Raw genomic sequence first — 18,522 nt, 5'->3', positions numbered from 1 at the left:
ATTGTCACAAAAAAAATACGTAATACTCACCTGTATACTTAACATACTTACCTGGGAAATCCTGGAAATACCTACCTGGGACAATTTGGAACCTGAAAGAGAAATTAAAATAACATTATTACGTATAAGGCCAATTCTAGGCTACGTAATTTTCTCATGGGGTAATGACCTTGTTTCGGAGTGCTGGGCAGTGCCAAGGGGCGCGCCCAGACGTGGCGGACTCCGGGAAGGGACAGTGTCGTTGAGAGTGCACTGACTCCTCCCTCTGGGGGGGGATGTCTTTCTTTACCAAACCTACCCCTACCCTAACCCTGGCAAGCCTACAGGGAGAAAGACAAGCAGACACACACAAATGCACCCACTCATGCAGACGGAGAGAAACAGACAGCCATTTAACAGGAGAGGAAAAGGTAAAGTAAACAGGAGGACAGACATTGCATGTAGATGCTAAGAAGCAAAAGTATTCTTATAAACAATGTGTCCTTTTCACAAATAAACTCACTTTTTGCCACATCGTTTACTTTGGTTCACACACAAACACTGACAAAGATTTATTTTCAATTACATTTTATTTGTATAACACCAAATCATTAACTCAAGGCACAACATCATGGAGAGCAGAGAAACCCAACAGTTCACAAAATGAGCAAACACCAACCATCAGTCGAGAAAAAAAAAAAAAACTCCCTTTTAACAGGAAGAAATCTGACAGAACCAGACTCAAAGATGTGCGGCCATCTGCCTCGACCGGTTGGGGTGAAAAGAAAAATGGAGGGAGACAAAGGACAAGGGTTAGGGAGGGAGGTAGAGACAGGAGAGAGAACAGGAGCAGAAATACATCAACCAAAACATGTTACAGAAATGTGAAACACTGAAGGGGCCCCCATTTTGTGCTGTGGAAGTGTCGATTAATGATTTTTGTATACGCTTTGTGTTGCTGTGGCAGCAACTTTGAGGTTTAAATGGCGTTGTCGCTTTGTGTAACGTTTTGTGTTGCTGTGGCAGCAACTTTGAGGTTTAAACGGCGTTGTCGCTTTGTGTAACGTTTTGTGTTGCTGTGGAAGCAACTTTGAGGTTTAAATGGCGTTGTCGCTTTGTGTTGCTGTGGAAGCAACTATGAGGTTTAAATGGCGTCGCAGCAAACTCGAGGTTTTAATAGCGCTGTTGCTTTGTGTAACATTTTGAGTACGAGCAGACAATAATACAGATGTAACAATGTAACATATCCTGGAGATGTCTTGGTGATCGCCCAAGCGTCAAGCTCAAAACTATGTTGGGTACCCTTTCTGGAATAGAGTACAAGAAAAAAAAAAAACAAAGCAGCAACAAACATCAGTCACTTGTGCCAAAGGAGGAGATTGGGATACTCACCACCATAGGTTCTTCATGTATCATGGTGGCCACTGACCGGGGGGAGGGCTTTGACACAGGTAGGTCTCTAATGTGGAATAGATTAGAAAAAGAAAAAACATCAGCAGAAAACATACCAGTCAATTAAGTCACAGTAGGAGATTGGGATACTCACCACCATAGGTTTTTTGTCATGGTGGCTACTGACCAGAGGGGGGGGCTTTGAAGCAAGTAGGTCTCTATTCTGGAAAAGAGTAGAAAAAAACAGCAGCAAACATCGCAGTCATTTAAGTCACCGAAGGAGATTGGGATACTCACCACCATAAATTCTTTATGTATCATGGTGGCCACTGACCGGGGGGGCGGGCTTTGACACAGGTAGGTCTCTAATCTGGAAAAGAGTAGAAAAAAAGAACAGCAGCAAACATCCCAGTCATTTAAGTCACAGGAAGAGATTGGGCTACTCACCACCATAGGTTATTTATGTATCATGCTGGCCACTGACTGGGGGGGCCTTGACACAAGTAGGTCTCTATTCTGGAATAGATTAGAAAAAAGAAACAGCAGCAGCATACATCGCAGTCATTTAAGTCACATGAGGAGCCTGGTATACTCGACACATAATAGGAGGACAGAGACAACGGACGACATGTACGTGATATTTTTTGAGAAAAGAGATTATGCTTAGTCTCTTTAGCATAAATATAGTCCGATCCAGTTCCATTGCATTGGGTCCGATACAGTTCCATTGCATTGGGTCCGATCCAGTTCCATTGCATCCAATCCAGTTCCATTGTATTGGGTCCGATCCAGTTCCATTTCATTGGTTCTGATCCAGTTCCATTGCATTGGTCTTAAAGCAGCAACAAACATCCGCCACTTAAGCCACAGGTGGGTTTGGGGATATTTGCCACCCTTTTTCCATTCAGGTGTCGCAGATCAATTGGACAGCACCCAATACAATACATTGCAACCAATGCATTGCACCAACTCCAAAAAAATACATTTCACCTAATGCATTGCACCAACTCCAAAACAATACATTGTACCCAATGCATTGCACCAACCTTTGTGTACACTTTATGTTGCTGTGGCAGCAACCTCAAGGTTTTAATGGTGTCGTCGCTTTGTGTAACATTTTCAGTACGAGCAGACATTAATACAGATGTAACAATGTAACATATCCTATAGATGTCTTGGAGATCAGCGAAGCGTTGCCTCAAACTCAAAACCATGTTATCTCTCCATTCTGGAATAGAGTAGAAGAAATAACACCGACAAAGCAGCAACAAACATCAGTCACTTGTGCCACAAGAGATTGGGATACTCGCCACCATAGGGTTTTTTGTCATGGTGGCTACTCACCGGAGGGGGGGGCTTTGAAGCAAGTAGGTCTCTATTCTGGAATAGATTAGAAAAAAGCAAAGCAGCAGCAAACATCGCAGTCATTTAAGTCACAGGAGGAGATTGGGATACTCACCACCATAGGTTCTTTATGTATCATGGTGGCCACTGACCGGGGGGGCGGGCTTTGACACTGGTAGGTCTCGAATCTGAAATAGATTAGAAAAAAGAAAAGCAGCAGCAAACATCCCAGTCATTTAAATCACAGAAGGAGATTGGGATACTCACCACCATAAATTCTTTATGTATCATGCTGGCCACTGACCGGGGGCGGGCTTTGACACGGGTAGGTCTCTAATCTGGAATAGATTAGAAAAAGAAAAACAGCAGCAGAAAATATCCCAGTCATAGGAGGAGATTGGGATACTCACCACCATAAATTCTTCACGTATCATGGTGGCCACTGACTGGGGGGGCTTGGACACAAGTAGGTCTCTATTCTGGAATAGATTAGAAAAAAGCAAAGCAGCAGCAAACATCGCAGTCATTTAAGTCACAGGAGGAGATTGGGATACTCACCACCATAGGTTATTTATGTATCATGGTGGCCACTGACCGGGGGGCGGGCTTTGACATTGGTAGGTCTCTAATCTGGAATAGATTAGAAAAAAGAAAAAAAAACAGCAGCAAACATCCCAGTCATTTAAGTCACGGGAGGAGATTGGTATATTCACCACCATAGGTTCTTCGCATATCATGTTGGCCACTGACTGGGGGGGGCTTTGACACAAGTAGGTCTCTATTCTGGAAAAGAGTAGAAAAAAACAACAGCAAACATCCCAGTCAATTAAGTCACTGTAGGAGATTGGGATACTCACCACCATAAGTTCTTCATGTATCATGGTGGCCACTGACCCGGGGGGGGGGGGGGGGGGGACTTTGACACAAGTGGGTCTCTATTCTGGAATAGATTAGAAAAAAGAAACAGCAGCAGCATACATCGCAGTCATTTAAGTCACAGGAGGAGATTGGGATACTCACCACCATAGGTTCTTTACATATCATGCTGGCCACTGACCGGGGGGCAGGCTTTGACATTGGTAGGTCTCTAATCTGGAATAGATTACAAAAAAGAAACAGCAGCAGCATACATCGCAGTCATTTAAGTCACATGAGGAGTCTGGTATACTCGACACATAATAGGAGGACAGAGACAACGGACGACATGTACATCATATTTTTTTGAGAAAAGAGATTATGCTTAGTCTCTTTAGCATAAGTATAGTCCAATCAAGTTCCATTGCATTGTGTCCGATCCAGTTCCATTGCATTGTGTCCGATCCAGTTGCATTGTGTCCGATCCAGTTGCATTGCATTGTGTCTGATCCAGTTACATTGCATTGTGTCTGATCCAGTTCCATTGCATTGTTTCTGATCCATTTCCATTGCATTGTGTCCGATCCAGTTCCATTGCATTGTGTCCGATCCAGTTCCATTGCATTGGATCCAGTTCCATTGCATTGTGTCTGATCCAGTTCCATTTCATTGTGTACGATCCAGTTCCATTTCATTGTGTACGATCCAGTTCCATTTTCTGCCAAAACAATACATTTCACCCAATGCATTGTACCAACTCCAAAACAATAGATTGTACCCAATGCATTGCACCAACTTTTGTGTACACTTTATGTTGCTGTGGCAGCAACCTCAAGGTTTTAATGGTGTCGTCGCTTTGTGTAACATTTTCAGTACGAGCAGACATTAATACAGATGTAACATATCCTGTAGAAGTCTTGGAGATCTGCCAAGCATTGCCTGAAGCTCAAAACCATGTTGTGTCTCCATTCTGGAATAGAGTAGAAGAAAGAACACCGACAAAGCAGCAAGAAACATCAGTCACTTGTGCCACAGGAGATTGGGATACTCACCACCATAGGTTCTTCACGTATCATGGTGGCCACTGACTGGGGGGCCTTGGACACAAGTAGGTCTCTATTCAGAATAGATTAGAAAAAAAAGAACAAACAGCAGCAAACATCGCAGTCATTTAAATCACAGTAAGAGATTGGGATTCTCACCACCATAGGTTCTTTACATATCATGCTGGCCACTGACCGGGGGGCGGGCTTTGACATTGGTAGGTCTCTAATCTGGAATAGATTAGAAAAAAGAAAAGCAGCAAACATCCCAGTCAATTAAGTCACAGGAGGAGATTGGTATATTCACCACCATAGGTTCTTCGCATATCATGTTGGCCACTGACTGGGGGGGGGCTTTGACACAAGTAGGTCTTTATGCTGGAAAAAGAGTAGAAAAAAAAACAGCAGCAAACATTGCAGTCATTTAAATCACAGTAGGAGATTGGGATACTCACCACCATAGGTTCTTTACATATCATGCTGGCCACTGACCGGGGGGCGGGTTTTGACATTGGTAGGTCTCTAATCTGGAATAGATTAGAAAAAAAGAACAGCAGCAAACATCCCAGTCATTTAAATCACAGTAGGAGATTGGGATACTCACCACCATAGGTTCTTTACATATCATGCTGGCCACTGACCGGGGGGCGGGCTTTGACATTGGTAGGTCTCTAATCTGGAATAGATTAGAAAAAAAGAACAGCAGCAAACATCCCAGTCAATTAAGTCACAGGAGGAGATTGGTATATTCACCACCATAGGTTCTTCGCATATCAATTTGGCCACTGACTTGGGGGGGCTTTGACACAAGTAGGTCTCTATTCTGGAAAAAGAGTAGAAAAAAAATTACAGCAGCAAACATCCCAGTCATTTAAATCACAGGAGGAGATTGGGATACTCACCACCATAGGTTATTTATGTATCATGGTGGCCACTGACTGGGGGGGCCTTGACACAAGTAGGTCTCTATTCTGGAAAAGAGTAGAAAAAAATAACAGCAGCAAACATCCCAGTCATTTAAATCACAGGAGGAGATTGGGATACTCACCAACATAGGTTCTTCATGTATCATGGTGGCCACTGACCGGGGGGCGGGCTTTGACACTGGTAGGTCTCTAATCTGGAATAGATTGGAAAAAAGAAAAGCAGCAGCAAACATCCCAGTCATTTAAATCACAGGAGGAGATTGGGATACTCACCACCATAGGTTCTTCACGTATCATGGTGGCCACTGACTGGGGGGGGCTTTGACACAAGTAGGATTAGTTATACCAGGAGTCTGGTATACTCGACACATAATAGGAGGACAGAGACAACAGACGACATGTACGTGATATTTTTTTGAGAAAATTGATTATGCTTAGTCTCTTTAGCATAAATATAGTCGGATCCAGTTCCATTGCTTTGGGTCCAATCCAGTTCCATTGCATTGGGTCCCATCCAGTTCCATTGCATTGGGTCCCATCCAGTTCCATTGCATTGGGTCCGATACAGTTCCATTGCATTGGGTCCGATACAGTTCCATTGCATTGTGTCCGATCCAGTTCCATTGCATTGTGTCCGATCCAGTTCCACTGCATTGGTCATAAAGCAGCAACAAACATCCGTCACTTAAGCCACAGGTGGGTTTGGGGATATTAGCCACCCTTTTTCCATTCAGGTGTCGCAGATCAATTGAACAGCACCCAATACAATACATTGCAACCAATGCATTGCACCAACTCCAAAAAAATACATTTCACCTAATGCATTGCACCAACTCCAAAACAATACATTGTACCCAATGCATTGCACCAACTCCAAAACAATACATTGTACCCAATGCATTGCACCAACTTTTGTGTACACTTTATGTTGCTGTGGCAGCAACCTCAATGTTTTAATGGTGTTGTCGCTTTGTGTAACATTTTCAGTACGAGCAGACATTAATACAGATGTAACAATGTAACATATCCTATAGGTCTTGGAGATCTGCTAAGAGTTGCCTCAAACTCGAAACCAGGTTGTGTCTCCATTCTGGAATAGAGTAGAAGAAAGAACACCGACAAAGCAGCAACAAACATCAGTCACTTGTGCCACAGGAGATTGGGATACTCGCCACCATAGGGTTTTTTGTAATGGTGGCTACTGACCGGAGGGGGGGGCTTTGAAGCAAGTAGGTCTCTATTCTGGAATAGATTAGAAAAAAAGCAAAGCAGCAGCAAACATTGCAGTCATTTAAGTCACAGGAGGAGATTGGGATACTCACCACCATAGGTTCTTTATGTATCATGGTGGCCACTGACCGGGGGGGCGGGCTTTGACACTGGTAGGTCTCTAATCTGGAATCGATTAGAAAAAAGAAAAGCAGCAACAAACATCCCAGTCATTTAAATCACAGAAGGAGATTGGGATACTCACCACCATAAGTTCTTTATGTATCATGCTGGCCACTGACCGGGGGCGGGCTTTGACACAGGTAGTTCTCTAATCTGGAATAGATTAGAAAAAAGAAAAAAGAACAGCAGCAAACATCCCAGTCATTTAAGTCACAGGAGGAGATTGGGATACTCACCACCATAGGTTCTTCGCATATCATGTTGGCCACTGACTGGGGGGGGCTTTGACACAAGTAGGTCTCTATTCTGGAAAAGAGTAGAAAAAAATTACAGCAGCAAACATCCCAGTCATTTAAATCACAGGAGGAGATTGGGATACTCACCACCATAGGTTATTTATGTATCATGGTGGCCACTGACTGGGGGAGGCTTGACACAAGTAGGTCTCTATTCTGGAAAAGAGTAGAAAAAAAAAACAGCAGCAAACATCCCAGTCATTTAAATCACAGGAGGAGATCGGGATACTCACCACCATAGGTTCTTCATGTATCATGGTGGCCACTGACCGGGGGGGCGGACTTTGACACTGGTAGGTCTCTAATCTAGAATAGATTAGAAAAAAGAAAAGCAGCAGCAAACATCCCAGTCATTTAAGTCACATGAGGAGTCTGGTATACTCAACACTTAAGAGGACAGAGACAACATGTACGTGATATTTTTTTGAGAAAAGAGATTATGCTTAGTCTCTTTAGCATAAACATAGTCCGATCCAGTTCCATTGCATTGGGTCCATTCCAGTTCCATTGCATTGGGTCCCATCCAGTTCCATTGCATTGGGTCCCATCCAGTTCCATTGCATTGGGTCCCATCCAGTTCCATTGTATTGGGTCTGATCCAATTCCATTTCATTGTGTCCGATCCAGTTCCATTGCATTGGTCATAAAGCAGCAACAAATATCCGTCACTTAAGCCACAGGTGGGTTTGGGGATATTAGCCACCCTTTTTCCATTCAGGTGTCGCAGATCAATTGGACAGCACCCAATACAATACATTGCAACCAATGCATTTCACCCAATGCATTGCACCAACTCCAAAACAATACATTGTACCCAATGCATTGCATCAACTTTTGTGTACACTTTATGTTGCTGTGGCAGCAACCTCAAGGTTTTAATGGTGTCGTCGCTTTGTGTAACATTTTCAGTACGAGCAGACATTAATACAGATGTAACAATGTAACATATCCTATAGATGTCTTGGAGATCTGCTAAGCGTTGCCTGAAACTCAAAACCATGTTGTGTCTCCATTCTGGAATAGAGTATAAGAAAGAACACAGACAAAGCAGCAACAAACATCAGTCACTTGTGCCACAGGAGATTGGGATACTCGCCACCATAGGGTTTTTTTGTCATGGTGGCTACTGACCGGAGGGGGGGGCTTTGAAGCAAGTAGGTCTCTATTCTGGAATAGATTAGAAAAAAATCACAACAGCAAACATCGCAGTCATTTAAGTCACAGGAGGAGATTGGAATACTCACCACCAGAGGTTCTTTATGTATCATGGTGGCCACTGACTGGGGAGCTTTGACACAAGTAGGTCTCTATTCTGGAATAGATTAGAAAAATAAAAAAACAGCAGCAGAAAGCATCCCAGTCAATTAACTGACAGGAGGAGATTGGGATACTCACCATCATAGGTTCTTTTCGTATCATGGTGGCCATTGACTGGAGGGGGGGCTTTGACACAAGTAGGTCTCTATTCTGGAATAGGGTTAGAAAAAAGAAAAACAGCAGCAGCAAACATTCCAGTCCTTTAAGTTACAGGAGTCTGGTATACTCGCCACATAATGGGAGGACCGAGACAACATATATATTTTGAGAAAAGAGATTATGCTACACTAAGTATAGTCCAATCCAGTTCCATTGCATCGGTCAGAAAGTAGCAACAAACAGCCGTCACTTAAGCCACAGGTGGGTTTCACACACACGTCATGTTGAAAGTCACCATTTATTTTGTGCTGCAGCACATTTGAGAAACCTTGAAAACCCATGAAATGTTTTTTAAACCTTTAAAGGTGACATAGAATGCTTGTATCACACATATGTTAGTTATGGAGGTCTACTTACATATATTAAATAGTTTTCATGGTTAAAAACCTCTTAATCGCTGCAAACGAGCCGATCAAAATATCTCCTCACTGACGCTCTCGTCAGCCGCGCTGTTTCAGACCAAAACCACACCCCCAGAATGTGGACTGTGTTGTGATTGGCCAGCCAACGAGAGCTTTCCCACTGTCCTGTGATTGGCCAGGTACCTGGAAGTGACGTAATAGATGGGCCAGCTCTCAGATACATAGCTCCCCCTCTGGCACAGTGGATGCTCTGCATCTCAGCAGCTACAACGAGAGTAGTTCTTCTGCGGTTGAATGTAGGCAACCGGATGTGCCCAGACTAGTGCCCGCACCAGGAGGCGCTACAGTGGTGAGGATTTCTGATGACGACATCAGATTAAGGAAGTGCCGATCCGCTTCGCAAAGCCCAGGAAAACAATACAACACTATTTTCTCAGCAGTGGCTTAACTGTTTGTTCTGAAACTTTAGGGTTTCATAAACGAGGTAATGACGCAGATACACACACAGACACAGCGTTAATTAGGGCTTCCGGTCTATGTGGGCTTTAAAGCATAAATTTTAACCCTGTTGCTGAAACCACATCATAGGACCTGTGATGCGGTTTCAGCCATTTTTTGTCCTACATAAATCTTTAAACAAATCTTTATGAGACTGGGTTTCTGTTGTACCAGGGTTAGAAAAACGACTCACTTCCTCCCTGGACTCCAGGGCTGTGTGCAGCAGTTGAGATTAAAGCCTGTTCCGGTGAAGAGATGATAAGAATGAGAGCAGAAAAAAACCCATAAACCAGCAAAAGTCAGCATTTATTTATGGCGTATTTCCACCAAATCTATTTGCCTCGACACAGCACGGTTCAGGTTATGGAGGATGAAACCTGACTCGCATATAAATAAAAAAATAAATACAGAAATAAATTTAAAAAAATGCATAACTACTGGCTACTGTGAGACTGACCGCCCAGGAGTGGCTTGGGAGGGGATTCCAGCAGTAACTGCAGAGTGATACGTGCTTTCACGTGAGAGTCTCCAAAAACCACAATAGTCTCCAATAACACCAGAAAAAGTCGCTAGATTTGTCACTAGTTGCACAACAAAGCTGGCAACACTGGGAAGGTCTGCCAGTGACCTCCCGGTCAAGGACATTACACTAACTGGAGCTACTTTGCAATGTTACGTTACAGGGATGAAGGCTTGGGATCGGGAATCGGGTTTGTCTGGTCTCCAATTTGACCATTTATGCTGTTGACTGAGGTTAGGACCTTCTACCTCATTTACATATGTACACAGAAATAAATAAATGTAAGTGAACAGAAATGTAGAAATACATGGAAGGCATTTATTTGTTCTTTCATTTACTCTATTATTTATATCTGTATTTATTTATACATACATGAGGTTTTGTCCTCCATACAGGTCACATCCCCACTACAAAAAAGTACCCACTCAACGTGGGCTGAGTGATCGCTACACGGCTACGTGAAACAGTGTTGCCAACTTGGCCACTTTGTCCCTAAATCTGAGAGATTTAGAACCTCACCACTCCGCGTCCAGGCTGCTAATGAATCGCGCATGCCCGCTTCTGTCAAGTTTTGTTCCGATCTCTTCTCCTTCTCTTCTAAAAATTGCACCTGCTACCAGGTACTGTGGTAGTGGAAACGCTACTTAAACCGTGTCAGGGCGAGGCAAGTAGAGCCAGTGGAAATACACCATTACAATGATTTGTGTGAGATTAAAAAAATAAACAATGTCCAAACTCAAACTGGTAAAGTTTGATTGTACACATCATTAAGTGTTCAGTGCATTTGGTGTTTTCTTTAATGTTTGGTTGTGTTGAGTTTCTGTTGTACTCACAGCAAACTAAATCCAATCCATTTTGTCTCAGGTTTGTGGACAGAGAGACCAGTTGCTGGAAACAGATGAGAAGCAAGCGTGAGACATAAACCAGCCAATGTGACATTTACGCATTTACGAGAATAGTGAAGGGAAAACAACTGTTGTCAGTGGTGAAACAGAGAAAGTAGAACTTACATTAGACATCTCGTCTCCTGTGCCTCTCTGACCTGCTGCTCTGATCTGAACATGGATGTGGCCTCCGTAAGGAAGTCGAATATTGGTGCCAATGGTCAGCCAATCAGCAAGTTTGTGTGAGAGTGGGAATTGTTGGAGGGGGAAAGGCTCATTGATACCTTATGAAACACAGGTAAAAAAGAGAGATCAGTCACAGCACACATAACTTGATTTAAAACATTCTACAAGTGTTGACAAAAGGAACACCATCACTTACAAAAAGGAAAGACAAAATAAGCTAAATCTATACATAAACACATAGGTTACCTCTGCCATCCAGACTAGGACTTCCTTAGAACAAACCTGCCTTGAGCTCCCCTGCCATCTGGGCAAGGGCCTTTTGTCAGGGGATACGGAGGTGAACCCACAGGCTTGAGGAACTGTCTGCCTGAACACCAGGTCGCCGTGTGGGGAGGCTTGGCCAGCAGGACCCTCCAATGGTGGGTGGAGGTAAAAACCATGTTTGGTTTTGATTCTGGACCAGAGTGACCACTTTTACCCATTTTGTTTCACATTACATTGGAAAACAACCTCAAAAGGCACACTACCAAACCAAATGTAATAAAATTTAACACCCAAGTCAAAACATGAACCCTGAGTCTGTGGGGGTGGGTTAGGGTAAACAAAAAACAACTTACCCAAGCGCAGTCTTGGCAGTAGCTCGAACTTCCTTTTTTTTTTTTCCAAACTATGCATGTAGAGCCAGAAATTTGGAATTAGAAAATCAGTAATTCTACTAACCCTATGCAAACCCTAAGAAAGCAAACATTTTTTAAAAGTACACTTACACCATGAAAGTGCAAAACAGCAATTACTGGAGTGTTAAATAATTCAGTGTTACAAATCCACAAGATATTAGCACGTTTCTAGGGTAAGACAGAGTACAGAGAGACATTTCACCAACCATGTGCCCCTCCAAGCTGCTAATGTTAGCAGGTGTGAAAATCAAGGGATAAACAGTGAGCTCAACATTGCATGCATTGTGTTGGTATCTTCAGCTGTTGGGTTAGGGTTAGCTGTAAGCTGTTAAGGTGCCGCTAGGTGTTAGCAGATACAATGCAGACACAAAACTTAGTCGACAGTAAAATAAAATCTCATTTCAAAAATGCAAGTTAAAAGAAGTCAGTCCAAAAACAACAAAACCAAAAGACACAGGCTGGACATGATCCTGGAAAAAAATGAACCGCAAAATAACTTAACTTACCATGGCTAGGATCAAAAGCTGAGGAGGACAGGATTAAGGTTGAGTGTTACCGGTAGGAAGACAAAACAATGTGGCAAACACTGAGTGAGTGAGGGGTGGCAATCAGAGTAATCTGCAGCAGGTGAGGGAGAGAAACCAAGTAAAGGGGTTTCCCTGGCAACACTACAGGGAGAAAGACAAGCAGACACACCCATTCATGCAGACAGGGAGAAACAGACAGCCATTTAACAGGAGAGGAAAAGTGAAAGGAAACCGTAGGAGAGAAATTGCATGTAGATCCTAACACGCAAAAGTATTCTTTTAAACAATGTGTCCATTTCACAAATGAACTCATTTTTTGCCACATCGTTTCCTTTGGTTCACACACAAACACTGACAAGGTTTATTTACAATTCAATTTTATTTGTATAGCACCAAATCATTATCTCAAAGCACTGTACCCAGACAACATCATGGAGAGCAGAGAAACCCAACAGTTCACAAAATGAGCAAACACTAGGCATCAGTGGAGAGAAAAAAAACGCCCTTTTAACAGGAAGAAATCTCTGACAGAACCAGACTCAAAGATGTGCGGCCATCTCCCTCGACCGGTTGTGGTGAAAGGAATGTTTATTTTGTGCACACATTCTGTTGCTGTGGCAGCAACTTAGAGGTTTGAATGGTGTTGTCGTTTTGTCTAACGTTTTGTTTCTGTGGCTGCAACTTTGAGGTTTTAATCGTCTCTCCTGCAGGTTCAGGATTGTTGTTCTTGTCAGTCTGCCCATAAACTCTGAAGGCTTTCAAGAAGTTTGATCTGTTGTCAGTTGTAGTGCGAACGATCTTCTCTCTGATATTGAATTCTGTGTGAATATCATATAGGGCCCCAGCCAGGGCAGAAAAAGTGTGTGACCCTCTAAGTTGCTTGCATGCCAAGGCGGCACAGGATCTCTGCAATGACTGGGGGTTAAACCAGTGCACAGTGACACCAATGAAACTGCGACGGTGTGTCGTCCAGCAGTCTGTTGTTGTTGCTATGAACTGAACATCACTAAGGGCTGCTTTCAGTTTTATTTTCATTTCGACTGAAGCCTTTGTGATTTTGTTTACAACAGTATTGCGTGTCATTACATTTGTATTTGGCTGAGGCTGTTTCACAAGTTCAATGAAGCCCTGTTGCTGAACAATGTGTGGTGGGTGCAAGCCTTGGATGACAAAATTGAGGACTGCGTTATCCACACTGGCCTGGGACACTTTTCGAGTCTCCCACAGCTTGGTTTGTTTGGAAGGTGGGGCCAATGAACCTTCAATGGATGACTTCCTTTTGAGGACTGCTGAAGTAAGTTGCATGTACCTCTCTAGACAAGTGGGGTGTTTCTTCTGTGGAGAAAATAAATGCACAGGCACTGATTGAGATTTATATTATTTCTCTCAAACCACAAACTCAGACTATCAAGGACTTCCTGTATTAAATGTCATGCTGGAAGTTCATGAATGAAGGTCAGACTACAAGTTGGGAAACAGTTTCACTGGTCTACTCTATTATATTGAGTAGACCATAATATTGCCACTTAAAGCTGGTTTAGGAGCACAAGCAACTGGCATGACTGAACAGTAACATTATTTATGAAATAATCCAATAAAATTCATTTTAAACTTTAACCCTAACCCTAACCCATTTGGCTGATAGGTGTTTGTTACCGCCTAACAAGGAGCCATAGTGCATGCACTCTCATACACAAACAGGATAATGCCAATCCTTAGTAAGAACACGCTTTATCAACTAGTTGTAGACTGTAGATTTGAGCTTTGCACCATTAACTTACATATATTGCGTATAGTAGTAATATAAGCTCAGACAACATTTGGTTAACGTCGAATTTCAAATCTCACACAGAGCCCACCAAACGAACTTGCAACGTTGAATCATAGTCTATTGCTGTTAGCAAGCAAACCACGTCTTGGCATGTACCTACCTACTAGCCATAGCAAAAATTGAAATTAACCATTAAGACGTAACTAAGTTACTATAATATTTTATCAATAATCTACTGATAATAACAAACTTTCAGCTTACCTCAATATGCTTTTTCAAATTAGACAGCGAGTTTTTGAAAAGCCATTAGCTCATGGTACTTGGGAGCGCAGAGCTTGCAGCACATTCATCAGTGTCCTCCCGGGATCGGAAGCTGCTGTTTCGCCGGCAGAAAGGTGATCCGCTGGCTGGTTGGAGGAGGCTGGGCTGTTGGTGTCTGATGGCTGCAGGAAGGTGGGTCTCGTGCCACTGCCGATGAGGAGATCTGCCGGGCATCGGAGTCTGTTTTTGCCACTGACGGCTTTGGCCGCTGCGACGGGAGACTGCTGCTGCTTGCAGCTGGAATTTGCTTGGTCGCTGGGTTCTGCTGGCTGTGCGCCACTCGCCGCTGGAGCTTGTTGGCTGTAGCAGCTAACCACCGGAGCCTGTTAGCCGCAGGCAGCTAGCCACCGAAGCCTGTTAGCCGCAGGTAGCTAGCCACCTGAGCCTGTTAGCCGCAGGCAGCTAACCTCCGGAGCCTGTTAGCTGCCGAAACAAAGCCATTTGTCGCACTCCAAGACTTCTTCTTATTGTTGCTTTTATTTTCTTCTTCTTTTATCAATATATCCGGAGACAGTAACAATGAAGCTCATTTCCTCACTGTTTGTTGTATTTTCGTTTGCTTCCCGTGGGTCTGTGTTGTCGAGCTGTGGTGGTGGGGTGCGCAGACACGCCCCCTGTCCACCTTGGGGTCTTTCCAGGTCAGCAACATGCACCTGGCCATTAGCCGTTGATAAACTGGCCCTGCATCCGCTGCTGTCCTACTGTCCGCCAGGACAAATTCATGTACATTTTCTTCGTTTGATGTGTTTATTTGTCTTACAGGGCAATTTCGTACACACAGAAATTTCACTTTTTGACCTGGTAAATTCCAATATTGATGAAAAGGTGTCAACTTCTAATGTAAAACGAAAATGTGTTATTATCAGGCAATGTTCAGCCTAACCCTGGCCCTTTCCAGAAAAATATTAGTACCCCTAATGAATTTAGAGCCAGATCAGGCCTTGGCATCTTACATCTGAATGTCCTGAGCCTGCTTCCTAAAATTGATACAGTTAGGATTTGGGTACAGACAACTGAAACTGATATTCTTGTGTTGTCTGAAACCTGGTTGGTAAATCAGTCTCAGATCGGGATATTTCTATAAATGGTTACAATGTCTTTCGCTGTGATCGTCCGAGGAAAGGTGGAGGTGTAGCCATTTATATCAAAAACAAGTTTCATGCTACTCTCCTCTCCTCTTTGGATCTAAACCTTGATTGGTTGTCTTCAGCATCGGACGGCCTGAAATCTATATCTGACTCAATTAATCTAAGTCAATTAATAGATAGTCTAACTCGGCCTAACATTAAATGTCCTTCTAGATCGTCGCTCCTTGATCTAGTAATAACAAATGCCCCCCACAAATATACTGATGTTGGTGTTTTTGGGAACGATCTGAGTGACCATTGTGCTATTGCAGTGGTCAGAAATGCCAAACTCTCCAAAGCTAAACCACGAATTTTACTCAAAAGATATTTTAAAAATTTTCATGAGCAGGCTTTTTTGCACGATCTGTCTACTTTTCAGTGGAAACGAATCTCCCTCTTCGATGATGTTGAGTTGGCATGGAGTTTTTTTCATTCTGAATTCTTGAAGATGATAAACAAACATGCTCCATTACGAAAATTTAGAGTTAAGGGGCGAAATAATTGCTGGTTTTCCACTCATATTGGAAACCTCCTCAAAGAAAGAGATAATGCCTGGGTCAGAGCACGAAAAACAAAAAAAGAGGCTCACTGGCAAATGTTTCGTCAGCTCCGCAATAAATGTACCTCCCTCATAAAGAAGGCTAAATCCGAATTTTATTAATCAGAAACTACCAAAAACCTGAATGATCCCAAGAAATTTTGGAATGTTGTGAGAGGTGTTTCTGGTACTACTTCTTCCAGTGAACTGCCACCTTTTTTAGTCAAAGATTCTGTACACCTGACTGATAAATGTGCCATGCTAAATTATTTTAATCAACATTTTATCACAGCAGGGCACTTGTTTGAATCTTTAAATCGTGATTTTAAAAACACTGTTTTAAATAACGACTCTACTGTTGTAAGCCATCCCCCTGTTGATTGTGCTTTTAATTTTGAACACGTGTCTATTTTTGAGGTCTGAAAAATTGGATCCCAAAAAATCAGCTGGTCCTGATGGTTTGGATCCATTTTTCCTAAAGCTGGCTGCTGATTTAATTGCTGAGCCTCTAACTGGTATTTTTAACTTAAGTCTTAGCAGAAACCAACTTCCTAAAATTTGGAAATCTGCGTTTGTCCTCCCACTGCTTAAAGGAGGCGAACCCTCAAACGCGAACAATTACAGGCCTATTTTAAAATTATGCATTTTGGCGAAAGTATTGGAAAAATTGGTTTGCGATCAGTTGAAGGACTTTTTGGAATCTAACAACATTCTAAACTCTCTTCAATCAGGTTTTAGGAAGCAACACAGCACTGCTACTGCTGCCCTAAAAGTTTTAAATAATGTGTTTGAGGCATTGGATTCAAAAAGGTTTTGTGTTGCCCTGTTCATTGGGCGATGTACAGGAGTCGGCTGGTCTTCCTGGCTAGCAACCTCCTCACTGGTGCTTGGTTCGGACATTTTTTAAATGGAGCATGTCCGGCAGGGCTGGTGGACGAGGAAGTAGTGACAGCAGCGCGAGTGTGACACTGCAGCTTCAATAAGGCACTTGGCAAGCTTGCTTGCATGTGACGTGATTTGTAACGTGCAGGGGTGAGAGATCGCGTGCACACCAATAGTGTGTCGGAATGGTTTATGTTGATACTTCTCATCCATTCACAATCAAATTCACTCACTTTATAAACGATGAAAACAACCGAAATGAAATATGAGTAACGAGGCTGTTTGGAAAATGTAAGGAGTAGAAAGTACAGATAATCACATGAAAATGTAATGAGTAGAAGTAAAAAGTCGTCAGAAAAATAATTACTCCAGAAAAGTATAGATACCCAAAAATTCTACTTAAGTAAGGTAACGAAGTATTTGTACTTCGTTACTTGACACCTCTGGATATTGTTCCATTGCATTGGTCCAATCCAGTTCCATTGCATTGTGTCCTATCTACTTTCACAGGGTTTACGCAACTTATTTTTCGTTAAGGATCACGAAAAAGTGATTTAAATAAAAAATTAAACTTGTTATCAAAATCTTCAGAAAAATCTGGTCTACAAAGGTGTAAAAACCTCTTTAAAATTTGACAAACACAGCTCAAATAACACTTAAATGAATAACTACATGTGAAACTTCGTAAATACCAATGCGTCACAAAGTTATTGTGCATATCGCCGCATTTCTGGAGCTGACACACTGCCATCTTGTACCACACTGTCAAGACTGGCTCAGATAACTTGACAAAAATAACAGGTACAAGAGAGATGCCGGCAATTTAACATTTATTTATAATCAAAATAATAATCTAAACCAAATATAACCTACATCTGTAATCAGGTGAATCAGTTGTAAATGCAGGTGCATGGATGTGTGTCAATGTTGGATGTGAAACTAAGAACAAAACAATGTGAGCTGCAGGACACCAGGCCCGAAATGGTGAGAGAGAGCACAGCTGGACTGCTGGGCTTTAAAGGCACAGCCCCACCTCCTTGTAAACTGCACACACCTGCGATGCATAGGCTTGATTGCATTCCTGTGTAAAACAGAGAGAAAGGGAGAGAGGCACACCTACACAACCCCGCCCACTCGGGGTTGTCACAACACACACACACCTATGGCTCAAATAAAAGCTAAGACTCTGCCCTTTCCAGTGATGTATGCCAAAGCAGTATAGGACAAAGTATTACAGAGATACACGCCAGAGAATACAGACAACAGAGAGTCGTTCGCCAAACGACAACTGTAAAATCGCTCTAACCTTTGATGTTTCTCTGTGAAATATTATTCTTTCACCGCAAACAAAGCACTCCCCAGTTAGACTGACTCCCCTGAGTTAAAAGCGCTCCCTGACGTCTCTAGGTGACGTAATCACGTTTTTAGAAGCATTACCCTATCCTAAGGCAGCAGCCAGCCGCGTCACATCCACGCGCTCGGTTGCCCCTCATTGGCGAATCAAATCAGCTGTCAATCAAAATTCG

Source organism: Solea solea, chromosome 12, assembly GCF_958295425.1.
Source record: "Solea solea chromosome 12, fSolSol10.1, whole genome shotgun sequence".
NCBI lineage: Eukaryota > Metazoa > Chordata > Actinopteri > Pleuronectiformes > Soleidae > Solea > Solea solea.
This window is presented reverse-complemented; position numbering follows the sequence as displayed.